This window comes from Dipodomys merriami, unplaced genomic scaffold, assembly GCF_024711535.1.
Source record: "Dipodomys merriami isolate MVZ:Mamm:240054 unplaced genomic scaffold, mDipMer1.0.p SCAF_41, whole genome shotgun sequence".
Taxonomy (NCBI): Eukaryota; Metazoa; Chordata; class Mammalia; order Rodentia; family Heteromyidae; genus Dipodomys; species Dipodomys merriami.
The window spans coordinates 9,327,128-9,353,840 of NW_027205715.1; the positions used below are offsets into that span (position 1 = coordinate 9,327,128).

Consider the following 26,713-nt stretch of genomic DNA (forward strand, 5'->3'; position numbering starts at 1 on the left):
CTAATCCCTTGTCAACAATATAGATGGCCTTCTCAGCTTAGGGAGTCACACTTGGAGAGCAACGGCTTAACTCTGGCCTTACAGAGATTCCACCCTTATCCATTAGGGAGATACTTCAACAAGTCAAAGCTGAAAGCAAAAATCTGCTCATTCAAGAAGACAATTGTGAAAGTATGAAAGACATTTTCAAAATAGAGCATAGGAGTAAGTATACAAATAAGAAAACAAAATACATAAATTCACTTCTCTTTTGAGAAAGTATACAAAAAAAATTCTAAATGAACTCTAGTTTAGCTGGGTGCTGGTGGCCTGTAATTCTAATTACTCAGGAGGCTTAGGTCTGAGGATTATGGTTCAAAGCCAACCCAGGCAAAAGAGTCTGTGAGACCCTTATCTACAATTAACCACCAAGAAACTGGAAGTGAATTGTGGCTCAAGTGGTAGAGCCAAAGCTTTGAGCAGAAATGCTCCAGGACAATGTCCAGGCCCTGAATGTAAGCCCCAGGGCACCCTACACACACACACACACACACACACACACACACACACACACACACACACACACACACACACACACACACACACACACACACACACACACACACACACACACACACAATACATATAGTTTAATTCTCAAAAATACCATTTTTATGGGATTCACATATTGAGTAAGTTCAATAAACAGATAAGCAATGTAATAATAGGCAAATACAAACATTTTAAGGATTTTAGATTTTAATATGTTTTTATTGTGAAAATACTGTACAGAGGGGTTACAGTTACATGAACACGGTAATAAGTACATTTCTTATCAAGCATTGTTGCCTCCTCCTTTGTTTTTCCCCTACCATCCCTTCCCTCCCACCTCCTCACTACACTCCCCCCTTTCCCCCTCTTTGCCTAAATTGTAATGTTCGTTTTTCAACATAGTGTCTTGTACATCTCACTGTTGCAATGTGTCAACCTGTATCCTTATTTAAACAATTTGTTTTTCCCTTCCCCTCCCCAAATTATACCAACATCAAATACAGTGAAAAACAGGGGTTATACCTTAGGGGAGGGACATACAAAGCCACAAATAAATCACATGGTACCTTATAAATACGTTGGAAGCAATAGAAAAAAGAAAAAAACCACTGTGTCCTTATCTTGGAGTTCATTTTGCTTAACATCATCTTACCTGACCTTTTCTGCTTGTCCCAGACATATACTAGTTATTGAAAATAAGGGAAACCATGGGACCTATGTTTCTTTGGGCTTGGCTTACTTCACTTACTATTATTTTTTCCAAGTCTTTCCATTTGCTAACAAATGGGGCGATGTCATGTTTTCTGATGGAGGCATAGAATTCCATTGTGTGTGTGTGTGTGTGTGTGTGTGTGTGTGTGTGTGTGTGTGTGTGTGTGTGTGTGTGTGTGTGTATGTGTGTGCATAAACATACATACATACCACATTTTCTTGATCCATTCATCTACTGAGGGGCATCTGTATTGGTTCCATATCTTAGCTGTGGTAAATAATGCTGCAATAAACATAGTTGGACAAATGGGATTGCATGAAGCTGCAGAGCTTCTGCATGGCAAAGGACATAGCTAGCAAGATCAATAGAAAGCCCACAGATTGGGAGAAGATCTTTACTAGCCATACAACCGACAAGGGTTTCATATCTAAAATATGCTTAGAACTCAAAAAATTAAATCCTCCAACAACAAATCCTCAAAGAAACAACTGTCCAATAAATAAGTGGGCTAAAAACTTACAGAGAAATTTCTCTGAAGAGAAAATAAGAATGGCCCTATAGACACATGAAGAAATGCTCAACCTCTACATGAAGAAATGTTCAACCTCTCTAGCCATAAAAGAAATGCAAATCAAAACCACATTGAGATTCTACCTCACCCCAGTTAGAATGGCTATAATCAAGAACTCTAATAACAACAGATGCTGGAGGGGATATGGACAGAAGGGAACCCTACTGCATTGTTGGTGGGAGTGTAAACTTGTTCAACCACTTTGGAAAGCAGTATGGAGGTTCCTCAAAAGACTCCACATAGAGCTCCCCTATGACCCAGCAATCCCACTTTTGGGCATTTACCCAAATGATCAAAAACAAGGCCATACTAAAGATTTTAGATTTTTTTAATTGTGAAAATACCATACAGAGGGGTTAGAATTAGATGGGCAAGGTAATGAGTACATTTCTTATCAAGCATTGTTGCCTCCTCCTGTTTCCCCTTCCCATCCCTTCCCATCTCCGCCAAACTCCCCCACTCGCCCCCACTCGCCGCCAAAGTTGTAAAGTTCGTTTTTCGACATAATGATTTGTACATCTCATTGTTGCAATGAGTCTACTTGTATCCCTATTTAAATAATTTGTTTTTTCCCTTCCCCTTCACAAATTATAGCAACATCAAATACAGTGAAAACCAGGGTTATACCATGGGAGAGGGACATACAAAGCAACAAAGAAATCATCTTATGAATATGTTAGAAACATTCACAAGAAAAAAAATTGAGTCCTTAGTAAATTTTTATTCATTAAATATAAAATACTGTTATTTCCCCAAAATATAGAGCTGATTTCAACAAAATTTAATAAGGTACAACGTTTAATAAGGCAAAATTCACATAGAAGATTAGTTAATTCAAGATTACATTGTTTTAATGTCTTGAAGAGGGTAGGAAGTATTCAAAGTAGTTCCAAAACACCACTTCTAATCCATGTCCCAGGTAAAGAGAGAGTTTAGTAACCACTAAACTGATTTCCCAGAATCACACAGATCCCAAGTAACAGGCTGAAATTCAAATGCAGATGAACTTAAAAAGCTCATATTCTGAGCCTTGAATTTACCCTCTGCAGAAAAAAAATAGCAAACCCATACCAAAAATAGGAAGATAGAGAGAAAGTGGGGAGGTATGGAAATAAAATAATAAAAAACAAAAGAAAGGTAAATTCAGCTTTTAAAAAAAAGAAAATAAGCCACTGATTTTTCTTCCTTAAAAAATGAAAACAAACATCACTTAATTTAATTTTTTCCAAGCCTTTCCATTTCCTAACAAATGGGGCAATGTCATTCTTTCTGATGGAGGCATAGAATTCCATTGTGAATATATACCACATTTTCTTGATCTATTCATCTACTGAGGGGCATCTGGGTTGGTTCCATATCTTAGCTATAGTAAATAATGCTGCAATAAACATAGTCCTGCAGGTAGCTATAGTGTGGTCTTGTTTGTAAACATTTGGATAAATGCCCAAAAGTGGGATTGCTGGGTCATAGGGGAGCTCTATGTGGAGTCTTTTGAGGAACCTCCATACTGCTTTCCAAAGTGGTTGAACAAGTTTACACTCCCACCAACAATGCAGTAAGGTTCTCTTCTGTACACATCTCCTCCAGCATCTGTTGTTATTAGAGTTCTTGATTATAGCCATTCTAACTGGAGTGAGTTGGTATCTCAATGTTGTTTTGATTTGCATTTCTTTTATGACTAGGGAGGTTGAGCATTTCTTCATGTGTCTATTGGCCATCTTTCTTTCCTCTTCAGAGAAGTTTCTCTTTAAGTCTTTAGACCACTTGTTTATTGGGCAGTGAAGTAAGCTGGACTCAAAGAAACATAGGTCCCATGGTTTCCCTTATTTGCAATATCTAGTACATGTCTGAGTCAAGCAGAAAAGGTCAGATAAGGTGATGTTAGGGAAATGAACCCTAAGATATGTATTCAAATGTTTTTTTTTTCTTTCATGGGATTGTTTCTAACACATTTATAAGATTATTTCTTTGTTGTTTTGTATGTCCCTCCCCCACATTATAACCCCTGCTTTCACTGTATTTGATGTCGGTATAATTTGTGGAGGGGAAGGGGAAAAACAAATCGTTTAAATAGGAATACAGGTGGGCTCACTGCAACAATGAGATGTACAAGTCGTTATGTCGAAAACGAACTTTACAGCTTTGGTGGGGGGGCAGGGAGGATTGGGAGTGGGGGGGTGGGGGGAGGATGGGAAGGGATGGGAAGGGGAAACAAAAGAGGAGGCTACAATGCTTGATAAGAAATGTACTCATTATCTTGCCCATGTAATTGTAACCCCTCTGTACAGTATTTTCACAATAAAAAATAAAAATAAAAACAAAAAAAAACCACATGAATTTTCTTGAATGCTTTTTTTCTCCCCTAAGAAGCCACTTTGGGGGCATTTTGGAATACACTATTCTTTACTGAAGCAGTACATTTACCCACGTGCTAATGAACACAATTCGTTTTCGTGTTCTTTACAAAAGATCAGGCTTATATCCTCAACCTGTTATTCATGCTGGATTGGCTGGTTCTTGATTTTCTCTTCCCAATCCCAGAGGTAAACTGCTTTCAGTACGCAGCCATGAATAGACTTGTGAGTACATTGACCTTAGTGGATGGAGCTGCAGCAGCAATGGATGTACTTTCTCAGGAATGACCCCCAGGAATTCAACAGATCCTGAAGTCCTGACAGCTTTGCTATCACTCAAAACGTTTTTTGGTTTGTTGTTGTTGTTTTTTCCATCTGAGAGGGAATCTTTCACTTCTTTATCTTGGGGATTCACAAGTTATCCTCTGTCCCTTCCAAATATGAGTCTTTAACTATTTGCGGACTTTAGATTTATTTTAGGATATTTTTGAACTCTCTGATCCCATCTACCTCTGTAGAATTCTTCAAAACATTTCCAATTTGACTAGACTTCACTTTTTCTTGTAACAGCACAATTAGTCTAATACCCAAAGAAGATGTATTGGGTTCACTGTCATTTCCAATTTGACTAGACTTCACTTTTTCTTGTAACAGCACAATTAGTCTAATACCCAAAGAAGATGTATTGGGTTCACTGTCCTTTTGTCACTATCTTCTCTCCAAAATCAAATGCCAAAATCAATGACAGCAAGCTTTGGCCAAACTCGTCTATGTTTCATGACCAAGCTCAGATCTGAACTTGGGTGTACAGACTGAGGATCACTGGCCACAGTAATAAGTTCAAGAATAGGAGGCAATATGGAAGAGGGGATTTTTGAATATACGCACTTTAAGCATATGTAAAACTTTAAGAAAATGGATATGCTAATTACTCTGAGTTGAACACTTCTAAATATAAACACAAACAAAAACATTGCGTTGTTACCTCAGACACGCAGACAAATATTGTGTTAATCTGAAAAAAAAATCATTTTACTCAATTCAAAGAATCCACGCCGCCAATGTACACACACAATTCTGTAGGCTGACCAATGTGAGGTGGATGCTGAACCTCCCCTACCCTTCAGGAGGCTGAGGCAGGAAGATTACAAATTTGAGGGTAACAGCAAATACAGTGAGAACAAGGGTTATGCCATGGGGGAGGGACATACAGAGCAACAAAACAATCACCTTATAAATATGTTAGAAACAATCGCAAAAAAGAAAAAAAAACACTTGTGTTTTTATCTTGGGGGTTCATTTCACCACCTTTAATACTTATCTCAGACATATACTAGTTATGGCAAATAAGGGAAACCATGGGACTTATGTTTCTTTGGGCCTGGCTTACATCACAAGGAAAAAAAAAACAAATTGTTTAAATGACCTTGCTCATGTAATTGTATCCCCTCTGTATTTTCACAATAAAAAACATATTAAAAAAATTTGAGGCTCGCTTGGGCTTCAGAGGACAACCCTCCTTAAGGAAAAGAGAAACAATTAACTGCAGCAACAACCACCACAAAAGGAAGATGGGAGGGGTGTGTCCTCTCTCTTCTGGGGTCTGGGAAGGTTTGAACCTCTTGGTGCCAGCCACTCCCAGCCACCATGGCTTGTGACAGTTCCCCCAACATGGAGGAGAACGGCACTGAGAGAGGAGTGGAGACTTGACCTAATGCCAGTGATATCCTTGGAGCGCTGCTTCTGTGTTGCCGCATAGTGGCCACTCCACTCATACATAGCCCTATGTGAACATGGAGCTGAATGTTCTACCATCACTGTGTCCTGAAATCACTAATAATTTTGTCTTCAAATTTGAAATGCTTAAGTCCATCTGAAATGGGCTAAAAAGAATGCACCAACAGCTTGTAGCTAGGGCTTATGACTGGCTCTGTGTTGGTAACTGCTCTGCTTCATTGAGACAAGTTTTCCATCATATGCTTCCTTCCCCTTCCTGGCCTCGTGGGCCATGCACCTAGTAGCTGTTCTGAAATTCCTGCTGGTCTCTACCAAGTTCCAAGACAGGGAAGTCCCTAGGCCCACAATCGACCACTATCCTCAACCCCTAGTCCAGACCTCTATGCATTAAAGCTAAGGTTGAATTCGATTAAGTCCTGCAAGGATGGTGCCAAGGGAGGGCTATTCCTGACCCACCAGAAGTTGGTAACCTCAGAAAGAGCCACGTGAGTGGATTTTGTGTGGGTTTTGCAATGCCTGAGGGCATCCTTTCCAACATGGATGAGGGCAGTAAGCCCAAGGGAAAGAGGATTAATTTCAGCAACAGGGCTCAACCTTTCAACTTTACAGTGGGTCTCACAAATTATGTCACCCACCCTGTGTGCTATGCATAGACTGTTCGATGCTGTGAGATCATTCCTTCCCTTTCTTGCATGAGAGTCTTGACTTAGATGTTTCATTTCATCAGGGGCCTCGTGGGCATGTCATTGTGTACTGCTCAGTCCTGGGTTTATGGATGCCTTCCACTCTCCTGTGTTGCTCTTTGTCTCACTACCCACTGGACAGCTGCTTCTTCCCCGCAGGTCAACCACCCCCACCTCTCACTGCTCATGAATGCCCATTCCTCTGAGCCCCGGAGCCAGACATCAGGCGCTGTTTTAATCCCCTATGACACAGCTGAGAACAGGCTGAGAATCCAGAGAATCATAGAAGATAATGCAAGCGTGCCAACCTCAAAGCTGGATTGTAGATTCTGGACTCCACCGGATCCACGCTGTGAAGAACATCTCCACACCATCGTTTTGCTCAGCCATGGCTGCCACCATGTCATAGGATTCACATTTGATGCCTCTCACTTACTCAAAGAACTTAGAAAAGGAAATCGCTGCATCAAACCAACCTCTGAAGAGTAATCACACAAAAAATTAAAAATAAATACATAAATAAAATAAGTGGAATGGCTTCAATTTAAACCCGACTCTACCTATAGCTAACAACATTTTGGAAACTCAGTAGCAAGTTGGTCATGGGACATCTAGTTATACAACACACATTTCATGTTCATGATGACTTGAAAGACAGAAGTATTTTGATTTTCAATAATTACTAGGACATTAGAGCCAATTTTACTTAAACTCTTCTGCACATACTAGCAGAAAGAATTCAAGACTGTTAGGAATGAATACCTAGCCTGTGCGAATAAGCCACTTTCATAGGAATCCTCATATTTCATAGGAATCCTCATATTCTAAGCATAATTATTCACCAATGTAGTTTTCCAGGTTTATTTCTTACATAATTGGCATATGGGTTGCCTTAACTCCAGAAGTTCCACCTAGAAAAATATGATTCATCAAGTCCCTCATTAAATGGGCTCTTTACAAAGCATCACAGAGCAGAACCAAAGACAGCAGATGAGAAGCAAAAAGAAGAGACGATCGAGCCAGAAGGCAGCCAGTTACTTCTCTGTAACTCAGGGAAGAAAGGCAGAGATAGGAAAACCCTTCAATGGTACTCAATGTACATAGTTGAAAGTGGAACCATTTCCATTGAGGGGCTGGGTGGGTTGGATAGATGGGGAGGGAGACTAATGGAAGAAGGGGTGACATTGATCAAGATGTAGTATACTCATCAGTCAACACATTGCATTGAAACTCCTTTGCACTACTTAGATAGGAAATAAAGAAAACCTTTCAATTCTATGTAATATGGGTACAGTTTTGCTTATTTCCTCAGCTAGAATTTGTAACTTTCATCTGATGGGAAAAGACAGGGAGAGAGAAGGGAATGGAGATTGTCATAGATATTCCCTACTTGGCAGAGCGGTACTTGGGCTCCTCCTCCCTCAATGACACTATGAGGCCTATGTCTGTCATTGTCTCCATGTTTGGAGAGAACTATTTGTTCCTAAGGGGGGAAACTGAGGATTCAGCCAGACTGTGTCAGAACTAATATGTCCTCCCCAGTTTGAAGGATGTGAGACATCTCGCTTTTGATTCTACGGGCTCCCGGGGCAGAGAGATCAAGTGGAGATATTTCCAAAAGGCTTTTGTGTGACTTCCTGAGGCCAGAACAGGGCAACTTGCAGGCGAACACGACTGCTTCCAAGATGTGCTCCTCTGCTTTGTGAGCTCATAAAGCTGTGGTTGCTTGGGAAACGTGGTCACCAGGGCAAGATCCTGCCTTAACAACTTCATCTGGAATAAAAGTCCATACTAATCAGAATTCTGAGGCCAGAGAGAGAGAGGGAGGAGAGGGAGAAAGTGTGGGGAGATGGAGAATGGAGGGAAGGAAGAGGGGAGGAAAGAAAGAAGGGAGGGAGGGAGGAATGAAGGAGGAACAAGAAAGAGAAGGAATTGCAGTGGTTCCTATGACGTCATGTCTCTTTTGGTTTAGTAAGTGTGCTTTAAAATTATTTGTACTGTAAAGATATGAATCTCAAAGTGTGGTCTGAAGGCTAGCAGAAACATCCCCTGGGAACTTATTAGAAATGCATCTTGGTGGTCAAATGGTGGCTTGCTTCTTTAATCTCAGCCATTTAGAAGACAGGGCTCAGGATTGCTATTTAGAGATACTTTGAAGCAAAACCAAAAGTTATTTCAACAAAAAAGCTGAGCATGGTAGTGCACTTCTGTAACTACCTATGCAAGGGGCATAGGTGATCTAACTCAAGCCAGCCAGGCAAAACCCACAAGATCCTACCTAAAAACATAAAGCATAAAGATCTTGAGATGTCACTTGAGTGGTAGAGATCTGCCTAGCAAGCTGGAGGCATTGACTTAAAAACCAAAAAATGTACCTTTTTAGCCCCTATCCTAAAGCAAGGACCACTGGAGGTGATGCAAATGTGTATTTCCTTTTGAGAACCACTGATTGACAGTGGATATAACCCAAGCAGATCAGGTTTCATGGAAAGGTGTTTCCTCCTGGGGAAAAAACAAACAAACCTGATTCCCTTGTTCTTGCTGTACATTTCATAGAAGCTCTCAGATACCCAAATGAACTGGCATTTAAGACTGCTAGCTTCTTCTGAGTATGTCTAGTTGTGTTTATAAAAGTACCACCCAGAGCAGGGTGCTGGTGGCTTACACCTATAATCCTAACCACTCAGGAGGCTGAGATCTGAGGATCACAGTTTGAAGCCAGCCTGGGCAGCAAATCTATGAGATTCTCATCTCCAGTAAACTACTCATAAAAAGCCAGAAGTGATACTGAGGCTCAAGTGGTAGAGCACTAGCCTTGAGCATAAAGAGGCCCAGGGACAGTACCCAGAGTTCAAGCCCCAGGACCAGCAAAAAAACTTTTTAAAAAGTGCCACCCACCAGCAAATTTGAGAGGACCTTGACACCACCACCATGGTTCACATCAATCACAGATTTCATGACCAATAACTGGAAACAACATTGATGTGTTACCCCATTTAGTTGACTTCCACTTGACTTGGAAAATAACTTGGTAGATTTTGAATCCCCTGGAATGTATGCTGGCCTGTTAAAATATGGTTTTAGGACTATGAAGTGCTATGAGAATGTTTTCATCCTCATCCACCCTTTTGATGAGCATTTGTCATACATGATTACCAAAGCAAAAATAGATGTTCCTGACAAAATCGTGTGTCCAACCTTCATTGGATTTGTATCCGTTGACACCAGGAGTTCGCAGTTTAAGGTGCATATTGGAACACCTACCCAGGACTGATACAGAATCCCTAGATGTGGAGGACCTAGTACTTTTCAAAGGTCTCCAGACGATTCTGCTGTATAGATGATACCTGATACCATCCATCTAGAAACCCTTGTCTGATTCAATTTGCTTACCACAATCTGCCAGTATTAGTGGGTTCCAAACTTCTCCCCAGAGGTCAGCTTCATAGCTTCTCTGTTCCTCAACCACATCTGGATGACCCCTATACCTGCTCTTCCTCCTGCACAAAGTGCTTGTTTTAGCTGTTCTTGGTATGGCTGAGTCTTGGTATCATCCTTCAGTTCTCAGCCCCAAACCCTCCTTTAGCTCCAAGAGTTAGCCATTTCATTGGCTGAAAGTCATAGGCAATGCCTTTCTCACCAGTCAGTTTCTCTCTTCTGAAGCATGTTTTGATAGTCTTGATGATGTATTCAACAACTTTTTTCTCTGTTTTCTTGTCTGATCTTTACTGCCACCATCCCCATATCTGGAAAACTGCCTAGTTTGATCTATGTTGATTTAAGGAATGAATGAAAGAGAATGAATGAACTCTGGGGGTCTGATGATTAATCCTCAGTATTTGAATGCAAGTGTTCAGTGTGCCAGTTCATTGATTTGTTTTCCTTCTCACTCTACCTGACCATTTCTGTTCTCATTCTGTTCACATATGTTTATACCAATGAGATGAGAGGAGACATATTGTTCCTAATAAAGAAGCTGGGACTTGGTGACTCGGGGTTCATCTTATGCGATGTGGCAAGGAGCCAGGGAGCAGGCCCTGCACAAAACCAGCTGTGTAAATAGCATCACCTCCAGTCTGATTTAAATGAAGTCAGTAAATTATGCCTCCAGACCCTAAGCCATTTATTTCATCATGCTAGAGAATGGAAAAGGAGTTCAGAGAAGCAATTTCCCTGCCTAGGTATTTCATTAAAAAAAAAAGAGAGAAAGAGAAAGAGAGAGAGAAAAGAATGGAAGGGGCCCTCCGTGGGAGACATGGCACCTAAGAGGATTGTGGGAGACACTTTCTTAAAAAAATTGAGCAATCAAATTATGGGTCACCCATCCAGTCAGTTCCCTCCATTAGCAATAATGGAGGTCCAGGAGCTGGAAGAACTTCAGCCCACAGTGTGCCCTGCAAGAGACACAAGGGGCAGGTGAGCCTTCTGCCTACAGAAGCAATAATACCAATGCTAATAATAAGTCACCTTTGTCGACTCTGGAGGATGGCTATTATGCAAGTAGCGTTAATGTTTTTTTTTCTCCCTCTCCATTGTTTCTCACAGTGAAAACACACCTGCTATTCCTATTTGGCAGTTTTAACTTGCACAGCAGAGCCAATTTTGCTCTTTGGCTACCCACAGTCAACCAACTTCATCTAGGATTACTGTCAGGGAAGGCTCAGTCTAGGCAGCCTTCTCCGAGGGTTGATTATCAGAACCAAACAGGCATTTATTTTGAAAGACTGTTTGGAAGAGCAAAGGGTAATTTCATAACTATAATTTTCCTTGGACCTTGTTACTCGGCTCAGAATAAAGAGCCCTTGTTTCTGTTTGAGAGGAGTCAGAAAAAAAGAGAAGCAACAACTCATCTAAGATCTTCTAGGAAATGAAGGACAGAGCTGGGATTCAAATCCAAGCAAAGCACAATTTATAAATGTACTAAAATCTTAGAGATCCTCAGTGGGTGTTAACGATTATAGTAATAACAAGGATGATAGTAGTAAAAGCAGCGATTTGTTATTATTGCCATAGCATCCAATAAAGTTAGGTATAGGACAATAGTAGTATAGGTGCTTTACAGATACAACTGTATGTAAATGTCACAGTCAGACATCTAATTTTCATCACAACCCTATCCCATACAAATAATTTCTTTCTCTGTTCAGAGATAAAAAGAAATACGAAGAGACCTAAGAGTTTAATGGTGTGCTTAAGGAACTCAGTTCATAAGTTTCAGAACTGTTGTTTGAACACACGCCTTTATTATTTTTCCCACTTTCAGGATCCTTTGTATGAAGTGTCCTAGAAACCATCTTGTTTCTCATCAAGCCAAGAATATCAAACACACACAAGGGAAGCCTGGGACTATCCAGGAAGTTATTGTGTGATCTTTTGATGGCCCTTGTCTCTTTTCTGATGGATGGTAGGCTGGTTTATCTTTATTGTATCTTCCTTCCCGGCTGTGTTCTTTCCTATTGCACAAACTTGGACAAAACACCAAGTTACCATCTGGTAATCGATCCGATTGGGCTCCTTCCAATGTGGGTTCACTCAGTTTAAACAACTGATGATGGAAGCAAACTTTCTCTGGATGCAGTCTTCGAAAAAGAGCAAGAGCTACTCTCAGAAACAAGCAGGAGGCTCTCTGATTCCTGGTTACTATGGCAGGCAGGAAAGGGGGGCAAGGGACTTTTTCCCTGGGCCACATAATGGTCACAAGGGATTTAGGAGGAACCTAAACCCAGAGTTGAGGATATAATTACATGAAGTTGAAAACGAGGTAAAGACCAAATTAAAGCAGTAAGCCTTAGGCATAAATAAAACGGGTAACTATCAGCCAGTCTCTGGTGACAGCAAGTAAAAAAGGAATACAGAATGATCCTCTTGCTATTAAAGCAGAAGTCAGGGGAAATATGGGAGGTAACATGGGCGCAGATCCCTCACAGTTCTCTCAATAGACTTCGTGACAATGATGATTATAGTGGAGAATGATCCCTGTGGGTAAATAGAGCTGGGCCTGTGCACGGCTCTTTATACCCCACAGGGTAGGTGACATCTATCCCGGCATTTGGTTGATGCGCAAATGGACTCAGATACTAAAAACTTGTCCAGACCATTCGTCAGCCATGCAGCTAGGATTCAAAACCAGGCTCTTCCTCCTATGCGGCTGCTCTTAGCCACTGTAACAGATGATTTGGTTGGTTTGCTTAGGGCAGGGTTTAAGAGCAGCCCGATGATTGGCTCTATTCCAGACCAGAGGAGAGGCTCTTCAGCTAAGTTTGTGGCCATGGCTCTCTCTGCTTCCTTTCTATGCCCCATCCTAGGTACTGCCTTTGCCCTATTTCTTAACCCCTCAGCTGATCATTGTCCTGCCTCTTCATTTTGTGTGATATTTGCTTCTTCCATGGGCTCAAAAGTTATGGTTCTTTAAACAACCCATTTCTTCTATCCATTTCCTCCCTTCTTGTTTCTTCTTCATGCACCATTCTTATTCCCTTTTTCATAAATTGAATCCCCATCCCCTCTGACTCATGCCTCGGTCTCTCCTCCTACTGAGTCCCCTGTCGTCTTACAAGCCGCTAGACGTATATTTTATTAGTTAAATAAGTGAAATAAATCAGTAGCACCAGTTAGCTTGCGGCTTTGTGTGTAAACCTGCTGGGCAGCCCTCCGTGGCACATCCTTCCTTCTCATTTTCCTATCCCTGCCAACTTAGGGTTGTGCAAGTAGGAAGGCCCTAAAATCAATATGATGGTTAACGGGAAGGCACGGAAGCGTGGCCAGCCCAGGATCAATCTGCTGACTCGCTAGCGTCAGGAGGGATTCTCAGCCTGGCAGCTGCTTGCCCCGGCCTCAGTGGAAGCCCCAGAAAGGTACATTGCAGTCATCAATCCCAGAGAAGAAACACTTACAGGCTACCACCTGCAGCAGCAGGAGAGGAAAGAAAAAAAAAAAGCTACAACCGTTAGCGGTATTTCTGAGATGGTAATGAGGACCATTGCTGACACTGGATAACAGTGGACTAGAAAGCAAGTTAGAAATCACCCCATGTTTCCTGTTAGCAGCTTGACTTTGTGTGTTGCAGGGTCAGTGCCGGCCAGGCCTGTTGGTGTGACTTTGTAGAGAAGGTGCTCTGATCCCATTAATATGAGCTCAGCCTCCTTCAACCTTCACAGGAATAAGCATGCTGTCATCCACGGCACAGCTCAGGTTAGGTACAAAAAGAAGGCTCCAAGCCATGAAAAATAAGCACCACAAACTTGTGCAAGTGTAACTCAGTACATCCTTTTCTTAGGGAGCAAGCTCTTCCCGGCAGTCACAGCCAATCCTGGTGCTCCACCTCATTATATTTCATTACTGGGGAGGTGGGGGGAGGAGGGGAAGATCATCATTTTACTGAGTATTCCACAAGAGAGAATAATGCAGCCAGGAGATGAATTCTATGATCTCTTTTTTATATTTCTTATTTTTTAATTTTATTTTACTGTTAAGATATTGTACAGAAGGGTTACAGTTACATGAGCAAAGCAATGATTGCATTACTTGTCAGTCATTGTTACACCTTCCCTTCCTTGTTGTCCCCCTATCCCTCCCTTCCCCCACTCCCACAATCCTACCCCCCAGCCCCCCACCACCCGAAGTGGTAAAGTTTGTTTCCAATATACTGCCCTGTGGGTATCTTTGTTGCAATGTGTCATCCTGTGTCTTTGTTTCAGCGTTTTGTTACTCTCTTTCCCCTCCCTAGATTAGACATATGTATGTACAAAATGCAGGGTATCAAAATAATCTTATCAGATGAGCTGAAAAGCTCATAAAACTATGCACAAATGACCATATAAGATGATGCTAAGTGAAATGAATCCCAAGATATGGACACAAGAGGTCTGTCTTTATTGTTATTGTTTTAAATGTACCATGTGCTTTTATTTTTGGTGGTTGTTATTGTTTTCTTTGTATGTTCTTTCCCTTATGGCATATCCCTTGTTGTCACTGTACTCAATTTTGATACACTGCATCTTCTATGATCTCTTAATGACTAGTGCCACCATTTTCTGGTAAAGTAACCTTGAGAAACTTGCAGTATAATAAAATTAAAAACTATAATACAATAAAATAAAAATAAATAAAAGAAACAAATTGCTTCCTAGAGTGTGAAGCTTCTCTCCTGGAAAATAGACCTCGGGTTTACATTCCGTTCTGCTCCTGGGGAATATATAATACAGGCATGTCAGTAGGTAACAGCATCTTCGTACAGTGATTGCTTAATCATTTGAGCTGTACTATTATTGAGGTCATTCATGGAGGCCCAAACAAAGATTTCCATTGTTATACTGAACTCATCCACAATGAAACAGAGAATGTTAACAATTATACATGGAAGACTGAATTTGATCTTGTCCTCCCCAGGATCTTCAGTAGGTATAAGCCAGGAGTCCTGGCTTGAGTCTAAATTATATCTCTGGGCAGTACCCATAGGAACAGGAACAAAGCCCAAACTGGGAGAACGTTGCAGGCTTTGGAAAGACACTCAGTGCTGGTCCCTCTGTGTCAGCCCAAGGTTGTTTATATCTCTAGCCAACAATGGAGAGGCACGTTCTAAGGATGCAGTTCAAGGATATGCCTTAGTGAGATGTTCTCTCCCTATTTAAGACTCTCCTAGATAGCAATAGGAATGGAAGTTAAAGTGATATCAGGTGAATCCCAGTGGGTACCAGGAGGGGGCTTCCCTAGAAGGCTTTCCTAAAAGGTTTTCACTGGAAATAAAATCTAATGAGAGCAAAAAGTGAAAGAATGTTGATGTCAATTTCATTCTCAATGGACTCAAACTGGAAATATAGAAAGGTCCATCATGAATAAAATGATAAAGATGTTATTTGATTTCATTTATATGAAGTTCAAGAGTAGCCAAACTAATTAGCCAAACTTCCTAAGAGGGAAGGGGTGCTGGAATATTCTATTTGTCTATTTGCTTGACCTAAGTTGTAATCACATAGTGTTCTATTCATTTGTTTATTTTTGTTCTAGTTCTGAGTTTTGACTCAGGACTTGTCACTATCTCTAAGCTTTGTCACTCAAGGCTGGTGCTCTACCAGTTGGTCAATGGCTTTTTGAGTGGTTAATTGGAAATAAGAGCCTCATGGACTTTCCAGCCTGGGTTGGCTTCAAATCATGATCCTCAGATCTCAGTATCCTGACTAGCTAGGATTATAGATATGAGCCACCAGCACCAGCCAAGTGTTTCATTTTTTTAAATTTTCCCTGGCCTCTAAACTTATACTTGATTCTCTTCCTTTTTCAGGAGAACAGAGAGCTGAACTGGGGAATATGCTTGGTAGTAGAGTTTTTAACCTAACATGTCCCCAAACGCTGGATTTGATCCTTAACACTGAAAAAAGGAGAAGGAAGAAGAGATGGAAGGTGGAGGAGGAAAAGGAAGAAGGGAAGAGCAGACAGAAATGAAAGAAGAAAATAGAAGGAAACAGAGGAAGAGAAAGAGTAAGAGGAGGAGGACAAGAAGATGACAAAGTTGCATATGTAAGTCTAAAGTACTGATATCAAGTCTCCAGGAGAAACTGGGATTCAGGATCAATGATTTCAGCAGACATGAGCCATGAGGGCTCATGGCCAGGGATCAGTGCTCTTTATTTCATTGAGTTGAGATTTTGTCTGACTTGGCCCAATACCATCCCTGTCCAGGATACCAGGACACGCTGAGTTAATACTTGGTAGAACCCAGATAAATAGATATTATTCAAGACTCCCAAGAAGTATTTAGTGAAGGTTTAAAGTTACCTGACCTTGCCTAGTGGATCCATGTATATAGGTGGAAATACCAGCTTTAGAAAGTGACTAGGAGACAATGAAGAAACACTCTTCGAAATATTTAGTGAAGACTTCATCATGAAATGGATGTAATGAGATAGCAGATAACAAGCACTCAAGAAGTGTTCCTTCTCCTTGCCATCATGCCATTTGACTTCATTGATATGTAATAAAATAATTTCCTCTGGTTTCATAATGTGAGGAATATAAATTTCTTAGCTATGGACACATCTCCACTTTTGCTTCTGAATGAAAATTATTTTAACCAAAATACCTTCCCTGCCCAAATAGTGGTATTCAAAGAGTTGTATAGTGGTATTCAAATCAGTTGAAAAATTATTCGGTCAGGATTCCATTTTCTTATTGGGTAAACTATTGCTCTTGAGTCACATGACTATGTGCTAAGTTTGGTAACCACTTCTGTTCCTGTTCTAAAATTTTGATAATATTTATATCACCACAATAAATGTTTGTGTTTGGTGCTTTTTTGTACCTCATTTCTATGTATAGAACTACTAGATACACAGATTTGGTGTGCTTGAGGCCTATAAAGTATGATTCTTGCATTCTTCCTTTTAAAAATTATGTCATTGCCAAAAATTTTATTTGACCCACTTATTTTTACCTGTGTCATAAGGTTATTTGGACAAAGGTCAAAAGAGCTAGGACTGTAATGTTTAATTCTGGCTCAGTGGTCCTTTTGGATTTCCAGAGATCTAATTCTGAAGAAGGTGTACTTAAATGGCCATGAGTTGAACCAGGCTTTTGAACTAGGTACAACTCCATACAGACCTCCCTTTTACTGAAATCAGACTTCATATTCAAATCATATCTGGCTGAATTACTTCCAATCCAACATGGCTTTGAAATTTTTCATATTAATGGATTTGAATATAAAAAGTAATAAGAGAAATCTACAGACCTATATCATTTTAAAGTTTTATGCATGTGAACCTGAAAATATTAGAGACGTAGCTCATGCTGATGAATAATATTCCTGGTGTAAAGAGATCTATGTTGTAGCTGGGTACTGAGGAAGGACTTAGCCAATAGCACAGCCTAGATGGTTTTTTTTTTGAAAGCCATGGGAGGATTTCAAGGCAGTTGACAAAGGAAAAGAAGGTAGGCTGGACCATCTAACTTCTTCCTATTTACTTCTAGGAGGAAGCTTGAAAAGTCATGTTCCTTTTCTCGCCTATGTGCTCCAGGACTATCCAAATCCTTAGATTTTAATCTCATCTTCCTTCCCCCCTCTTCAATATTTCACATGAGTTATTTAAGTGTTACCAGATGGAGTAGAAATTTTAAAGGAAAATAATGAAATCAGAAGAACAGATATATGGGATTACAAGCGTTGAAATGAAACTATGACGAAGTATAAAGAAATGATCTGAGATCATGGGCATCCAAGATGAAGAAGGAAACAACCCATTTCACAGATGAGAAATCTCCCAATGAGTCACTCAGTCAAGAAAGCAACTTGATTTCTAAGTGAAGCTTCTCTCCTGGACCATTAGGAAAGAGACACGGAGAAATATGAAGGTCACTATCAATTGCCAAAATGTTACTGCAAAAGCTGAATTCCTTCTTCAAGCTTTTAGAGCAACTTTCTGTGACAGTTAGAGATGTTGGTCACCATTCAAGTCAGCCATGAAGCTTGTGTGAGGCCTAAAATGGCATATCTGATATATTTCAGCATTGCAATAAGAATATTTTGAAGACCTCTACTCACTTTCCAGAGAGAGACCCTAGGTGGATAAAGGTTGACTATGTAGAGTCAAAGGCAACAGGACAATTCGAAGCTAGTGTTTTCACAAAACTGATCACAGTACCAAGTGGCTTTTTTGGGGCAGTGAATGGGCAACACTAGAGATAGATTCTAGGAATATGCTGGTGTTTTGATTTTCAACTTACTTTCTCAGATGACCCAATCATTCATCCGCATTTGAAAAAGAATGATTTCAAAATAAACACTTCTTGAATCCTTTTTCTGTGTTCTGGCCTTTGACAGGAGTCACATGGCAAAGAAGAAGAGACTGGGACCATTAAAGACCATCTTCAATGCAGATCACCTCAGGGAGCAATGAAGCTTTCACCCTAAGAACTGCTCACGGAACTTTATAGTTTGGAGGAGAAAGAAAATTGTCTGGGCCATGAGCCCACCACCCTGACAAAGCCTACCACCTGCATTCCTGGGGCCCAGATAGTCCCTGCAAGGCTTCAGGCCTATTACATCCATTCTTCTCACATGGCAATGCCTGTCTGCTTTGGCAAATTTTGATAAATGCAATGCCCTGTTGAGTGGTGTGTAACCATTGCAAGCAATATTAATCAAAGAAGGGGCTGGGGGATTGCCTGGTATTTTGGGAGCAAGGGCAAAACAATCACTTCTGCTTTTTTTTTCAAATGACCATCTTCATTGGTTCTTTCTCTTTCCCCCCACCCCCCTCAAATCTAATGATCAGGCTGCCTGCAGGCCAACAGTTAGACTAGTTCCGTCCATTCCTGCATCATTAGCTGTCCCCTGGAGGCCATTCCTGATTTGTACTCTCTCTTGGTCTCCAAAACACTAAATAAGCTAAGAAGGATGGCTCTTAATGAAAGCCTGAGATTCCTTGGCTTTTAATTGTGTGACACTCAAACAAATACATGCTCATATGCAGGCACATCACATCCTGAGTTGTTTATTGGTATTACAAACCCTCTGCCTGGGTGTCATGCTCGGCCACAGAGAAATGTGAACAGCTTGGTTTATTAATGGCAGGTTCAAAGGTTGGCCCCGTCATTCACTGCAATGGGGACTCCAGCTCACTCAAGCCCTCAGCTTCCTAACACAGAGCAACATGATCACAGTGTTGACTTAAGGCAGATTAGAAACTCAAAGCCCAAGGAGACACATAAAAGGCTTTTCCAGGCTCTGAGCAATCTATGCAGAAACTAGAAGCATAGAGAAAAGAGGCACCTGTTACACTGGATTAAAAGTCCCTTTCTAGAGCTCACTCATTTGGATCTGTTTACTGTACACTGGAATTTGAATAATGTATAACCGTCTTCCTCTCAGCAACAAGGAGCTATATTGTTATCTACATTTTTAGGGCTGTAATATGAGATTGAGAACAGTTTTTGTTGCACAGTAGGTTTTCAAGACAAGGCCAACTAGTTTAAATAAGATAAAAAATGTTTCCTTGAGGATACAGGTGGACCCATTGCAACAATGAGATGTACAAGATGTTATGTCGAAAAATGAACTTTACAACTTTGGCCAGGGGTGGGGTGGGGGTGGGGAAGGGGGAAGCCGCTGGGCGGGGAGCAGGGGGGAAGGGGAGATGGGAAGGGATAGGAAGGGGAAACAAAGGAGGAGACACCAATGCTTGATAAGAAATGTACTCATTACCTTGCCCATGTAATTGTAACACCTCTGTACGGTATTTTCACAATTAAAAAAAAAAAGTAGAACCTTAAAAAAAAGTTTCCTTGAAAGTATATACTAATAAAAATGCTTGAAAATTATAATACACAAATCATCAATTGTGTAAGTGTAATCTTTCAGTGGGAAAATTAAAGGCATTAATAAGTTGTTGCCCCAAAGGTCAACCAAATACATTAGTTTGCAGAATGAAAAGTTCAACACCAAATCAGACAAGACGAGATAGTGTTAATCCCCATGCTTCTAGTGATAAGCCCCAGATCAGAACAGATTTATCAGGATCAAAAGTAGGAGTTACTTTTCTATTTGCTGTTATTATATCATTAAGGCAACAGAATTCAAAAGGACAAAAAGCTAAGGAGAAAAAACAAGGTCAGTTGCGAGCATGAGCCCCAAAGCCTCCTATGCTAATTTTTAATGCTAGCATGTTGGACATTATTAGTCTTCCACATATTGTTTATTCTCTTTATAAAAACAGCAAAAACGACTATTCAACTAAAATAACCAGAGTCAGAAGACATCTATAACCCCATAAGCATCTCAATGCATATAAAGCCCTTGACATATCCATCAAGGAACAGAATGATCACCACTGGGGAAAAAATAACCTTCCAAGTGAAGATAGCTATTTTTATATTTTCTTAAGGCATCGCTCAAAGAGAATTTAATCTTCTAGGTGCAATTTGTAGGTCCAAAAGCTTTGCTTTATATGACTCTACGCATTCCCTCTATGTGTCATTTCCTATTGAGCACCCCACTCCTCCAAAAAAATGGGAACTTGTTTATTAGAAGGAAGACAAGATTACCTGACTGGTACTGGCAAATCCACAACAGTTCCTGAGGGAGACTCAATTAAATTCTTGTCTAATTGTGTTTTTTTGTTCAGTTTTTGAAATAGAGGCCATTTGCTGATATCTGGGGGTCCCTATTTCCCCCTTTTGATCCAGAGTTGATTTTTTCTACTTAGGATAGCAGTTGGAGAAGTTGAAATGGTCTACCTTGTATAAATCTGTTACTGAAGCATGGTCCTGTTCAGGCAGTCAATTATCAATCATGTTTGCACCAACTCTCGCATATCCACCCAAACAACACAACCATATAGGCCCAAAGACATATCCATGAGCCACCATGTGTGTTGAGCATAGACAGAAGCTGCCAGCTCTGAATACACTGCATGCATACCTCATGTCTCACCACAGCCCACTTGCACTGTGTGAATGAGAAAACAGGTTCAGAAAGCCTAAAGTGGTCTGCAAAATAGCACATGGTCAGTGAAAGACATAAACCATGCCATGAACCTACTTCTGCCTACTAGAGATGGTGTGCAAGAGGTTTTCATTTGACCTTCTTATACCGGGCTATTGGAACACAAATGCCACTCAGGAGTGAGAACTCTGGCATTCACAGCTATCATTTCCACATCCATCACAAAACATATACCTAATAAATAGCTGCTAAGGGACAGTTGGCTAGGGTAACTGGTGTTTAGGCTGATATCCTCATTCTCCATATCAACTTGCTTCTGTACCTCATATCAGATTAGACATTCTTCATATACATTTTCCCCCCTCTAAAATTCTTGTCTACACATTACTACATGATTTTGCCCATGTTTGTTCTCCCCCTCCATGATCTCCTATTTCTCAGAGACCAATCTTTGTCCTAGTTGCCAGAATAATTCCTTGTCCAACTTCTTTTACCTGCTCCCGTCACCTCTGTACCACCAACCCTTCCTTGACCTTGACTGATGCTTAATTAAGAGCTCCAAGTCCTATGTCATGAAAGGAAGCCGGAAGGCTAGAGAATACAAATGTTGTTATTTAAAACAACTCTCTGATTAGCAAAATCTTCTAAATTGTATTGTTAAGCCAGGCATCAGATGGAATAATACATTTTCAAACCAAACACTGCTTTATGTTTGTAAAGTTACAAAGGTAAGCAATTGAATAGGAAGACCCATATTCTCCTTTCTAGGTTCCCTCTTTAGTGATTTTGGAGTAAAACAATGGCAAATGATCAAAAGAACACAGGTGCACATATTTGAAGAAAAAGGAAACACAAATACCTCATTTCATGTTCAGTTATGACTGAAGAACTCCTCATACATAATCACATTTTAATATAAATATGTATGACCTCAAAAAAGAATGGCATTCAAAGTGAAGATATAAAGTTAGGGTGAGAATTTCTAACACTTTTAATCTCTTTAGGTGACAAGAGGCCCTTTTTGAAATGGAAGAAACATTCCATAATGTTCTCAAGGCCTTGTTCATGAAGAAAATGCTATATTCTATTAGCCTTGGAGTTCTATAATGTCCAAAAAGACTGTTTCTTAAATCTATGGTGGGAGTCACGTGAGGCAAGAGCAGGCAATCTCTTATTCAAACCTAGGCAGGGCTTCATTCATGCAAGTTCCTTCTCACGCACGTTCTCCTAGCTGCTCTGGGCCCCCCTGCAGTCTGCCTCTGATTACTCTGCCACTATAGATTGCTTTTCCTGGGGACTTGGGTAATGATTGCGGGAAAATGTGACTTGGGAGAGTTTCCTATTCCATAATAATCAGCCTTGACAGTGATCAACCTTGAACTCAACAGTGACCCAGGCACTTCAGAAAAGGGTGTGTGTGTGTGTGTGTATGTGTACAGTAAGGATGGTAATGACCTAACACAAAGCAGGAACATGAAATAATTCAAGCCTCTTGGTCTTGGCTGGCACATACGACAAGAAAAGATAAGAGCCAGACAAGCAAACTAAAAAAAAAAAGGGGGATTTCAATAAAATAGCTCCAGATGGCATGTGACTCCCTGAATTCGACCTTCAAGCTGAAACATTCACACATGCAACCTGGATGCAGAAAAACTTAGTCCTATAACCTCAGCTCCAATTCCTGCCTCTCTGATCATTGTAGACTTAACCTTTCTGCATTCTTCTGACCTGGCTTCTGATATATAGATGGATATTTTAACTGAGAAGTCCACTGCTGACCACAAAAGTGTTCAAAGGCTGAAGTTAACTTCTCTTTACATTTATATCTAGGGTAGCCAATATCAAATTCTGGGAAGGCCTGTACAGATGGCCTTGCTGGTGGCCGTGGATGTTGAAGGTATTCGGGAGTTATTCTAGAAACTCTGCCCTTGCTGTCTTCACTCCTTTCTGTACCTTATATTTCAATAGCATTTCAGTGTGGAAGCTTCTATTCACTCAACTGTGGCAACTATTTTTACATCTCTGTCAAATCGCATCCTGATTCTCCTCCTTTGGGACAGGTTCTTATAAATCCCATTATGATGTCAGGAATGCAAGAAACCGCCAGGATAAAAAGGGATTGGGCAGTCTGTGATTCTGCAGCTGTCCCCATTTTAGGGAAGAGAAAGCCAGTGGCTTGTTAAAAATGGCAACCACACTGCCATCCATCTCAGACATCTGTCTTCTGTGTGTTTTATCTGTCTGACTTAATAAGGTTCTAATAAGTACTCGAGGGATTTTTTTTTAAGTCAGGTCTTTCTAACCAAGCTCTGTGACTCTTGGAACATAAGTGAACTCAAATACCCTGTTTATTTATTCTTAAGAATCTGCCCCTTATGAACATACAACTAACTTACATGGTTATGTGATGAGCAGAAGGGGGAGAGGGTAGACTCCAGATTCATAGCCAAACAGTGGCACACCACCCCAATGAAGATGTGACAAGGGCTGGAGGGGACCAGGAAAAATTCTAACTCAGACTTTCCAAATAAAATAGCACTTTATAGAGGAAAGAGCCTCTGAGTGGAAAATTTGAAGGATGAATGCAAAGCGATATTGGAAGGAAGAAAGAATACCCCAGTCCACATACTCTAAAATATGTAAAAGATCCAGAGATCCCTCCCCTTCCCTGCAGCAAAGGAAATCTAGTATCGGTTTTACTTAGAGCCAGGGGAGAAAATGTTAAAAAAATGAGAAGTACAAGTTGTCATGTCCAAAATGAGCTTTACAACATCGGTGCGGGGGGTGGGGGGGAGGGGGGGAAAAGGGGGGGAAGGAGAAGGATTGGGATTGGGGGGGAGGGGGGAGGCTGGGAAGGGATGTGAAGGGTAAACAAAGGAGGAGGCTGCAATGCTTTGTAAGAAATATACACATTATCCTGCCCATGTAATTGTAACTTCTCTGTACAGTATGTTCACAAATAAAATAAAATTAAATTTAAAAAAATGAGGCTACCAAAATGCCCAGGGGTAGATAAATCGTGAAGATCTCTGCTATCAGTTTCCAGTCATTTCCACTGATCACTCCAGCTGAGTGTGTAACCTGAAGAGTCATTTCATCCCATTCTGGAGAATAGGATGGTTATTTATAAGCCAGTTGGCAACTTTATCAACCAGAATATGAAGTGCACAATTCTTTATGTTTTTCACTAAATGACTCCAATGCCCTGCCTCTGCATACTTCATTATCATTCTCCTGTGCCCCTTAATATTGATATCATCATCCCAAATTATGCTTGTTTCCTAATATATCACACTCCTTTCCTAACATCACTTCTACCCATAGTGTCCCCATGACATAAAGCACCTTCAAGCATTCACATTCTGCTCACACGGGCCTGCCCCATCTTTCCAAAGTCAACTCAAAGCCACCTCTCCAGGAAATGCCTGTAATTCCCTCTGTAAGCATCCCATTCCGGTCACCTACACCTGCAACAATACAACCACATTCCCAGTTCCACCACCCACCATCCATCACACACTGACTTCTGGAAACACAAAGCACTCTGTTCATATCCAAAAGTAATCATTAGTTGGCTACTCATCCCACATGCTGCAGAGAACAAATCATAATTAATAAGTCTTTTATGTATACTCATGGTGACATGTTTGCATGGCTTGCATCCCCAAACAGACTCTTAAACTCTTTCAAGAAAGGAGACATACATTTCTTATTAATTTCCACATTGCCAGTGTTTAATTCCAGTGCCTGGGGTATATTAAGCACATTTGATGAATAGCTGTTGAAAAATAAATGAGAAAAACAATACAAGAGGAGCCCTCTCTCCCAACCCATGCCCTTCCTTCCTTCCTCAATACATAGTCACATGTACACTCAGCCATGCATGAGCATGTGCACGTACGCGAGCACACACGGGCACATGTGCGTACGTGCACACACACACACACACACACACACACACACACACACACACACACACGAATAAAACTCCTTAATCCTCTTTAATTTCCTGCTAGGGATTAAACAACACAAACAAATGAACACTCCTCCCCCAGTCTCTCATTCACCCAGGCAAACAATCCTTTCTTAATCCTCTCTAATTTCCTGTTCAGGATTCATGGGTCAAGGAGGACAGCAGTCAAAAGTCCAAAATGCCTTTCTGGGAGGTCTAAAACTTACAAACTTTCAGTGATGGATTTTAAAATCTGGTGGAATTCACAAGACAGAGAATCACTGGGACCTTACTCTTGATTTTACCATTGAACTTTGAAAGGCACTCTAACCTACCAGTTCGAAACCATACGTTTGTGCAACTCGGTATATTGATAAGTGACAAGAAAATTCCCTTTTCTCCCATTCACTGTCTCCTTTCCAATCAAGTGCCCAAATTACTGTGCTCACTTTCACTAGACAAACAATGGAAGTCCATTTTTCATCATCAGCTGCCTTTTTTTGCTTTCTTCATTTTCTCTTAACCCCATGCTATATGCAAAATGAACGGCCACTGGAGAAAGAAAATGGCTTTCAGAGTGAACCAGTCATCTCCTGCTTCAGCAATCCCACCATGAAGGGGGCTGTACTCATTCTGAATTTGCTAAACTTAAGGCTGAGGGGAATTGTAGCCCGAAGTTTATTCAGAAATAACTTCTGGACACGTCTGTGAAGTGTATTCCAAAGCGTACAGGTCTTTTTGAAAGGGGTCTCACAATAAAAATAAAAATAAAAAATTTCGTAGGCTGGGTGTTGGTGGCTTACACCTGTAATCCTAGCTACTTGGGAGGCTGAGATCTGAAGATCACAGTTAGAGATGGGCCCCAGCAGAAAAGTCCCCATGAGACACTTATCTCTAATTAACCACTCAAAAAACAGAAATGGCGCTGGGGCTTAAGTGATAGAGCACTAGCTTTGAGCATAAAAAGGCTCAGGGACAGCTCCCAGGCCTTGTATGTCCCTCCCCCATGGTATAACCCCTGTTTTCACTGTATTTGATGTTGGTATAATTTGGGGAGGGGAAGGGAATAAACAGGGATACAGGTGGACCCATTGCAACAATGAGATGTACAAGATGCTATGTCAAAAAATGAACTTTACAACTTTGGGGGGGGGGAGTGTAGTCGTGGAGATGGGAGGGCAGGGATGGTAGGGGGAAAACAAAGGAGAAAGCAACAATGCTTGATAAGAAATGTACTCATTACCTTGGTCATATAATTGTAACCCCTCTGTATGGTATTTTCACAATAAAAATTATTTATAAAACCACAACTGACAATTAATTAATTAATTAACTAATTTAAAAAATCCCTGTTCTTGTATACAGTGGAGAAGACTAGCAGAAGCTCGCTGACCTATATATCTGTTCTGGGAAATAGAAAGTCAATTCATGTATTTCATTCAATTTAACATCTGTTTAGCTGCCTTAAAATATTACTTATACAAGGGAATTAACGTTATACCTGCTGTAAGTTTCCTCTTTTGTTTTTCCTAAGGTCAATTTGTAATCACTTGGTGCTGAAGATTTATGAAAACCATGACTGAAAATCATCTTGGTGTTTTATACAGATATATAACTGGTACCATCTACTCAATTCTGATTACTTTGTGTCAGTTAGCTTAACAATGGAAAGCATATGTTCTGGTTAGAGTTCTTGTCCTGTCTACTGACAGTTGACATTCTAACTTTTGACAAAA

The 26,713-nt window shown here is 40.6% G+C and overlaps 1 long non-coding RNA gene across 1 annotated transcript; it reads left to right on the plus strand.

Annotated features, from left to right (window-relative positions):
* Nucleotides 1–8,477: 8,477 nt before the first annotated feature.
* Nucleotides 8,478–18,567, plus strand: LOC138807086 (uncharacterized). The gene is made up of 3 exons (XR_011366043.1): nt 8,478–8,559; nt 15,869–16,104; nt 18,404–18,567. It is a non-coding gene; the product is annotated as an uncharacterized lncRNA (long non-coding RNA).
* Nucleotides 18,568–26,713: the final 8,146 nt, after the last annotated feature.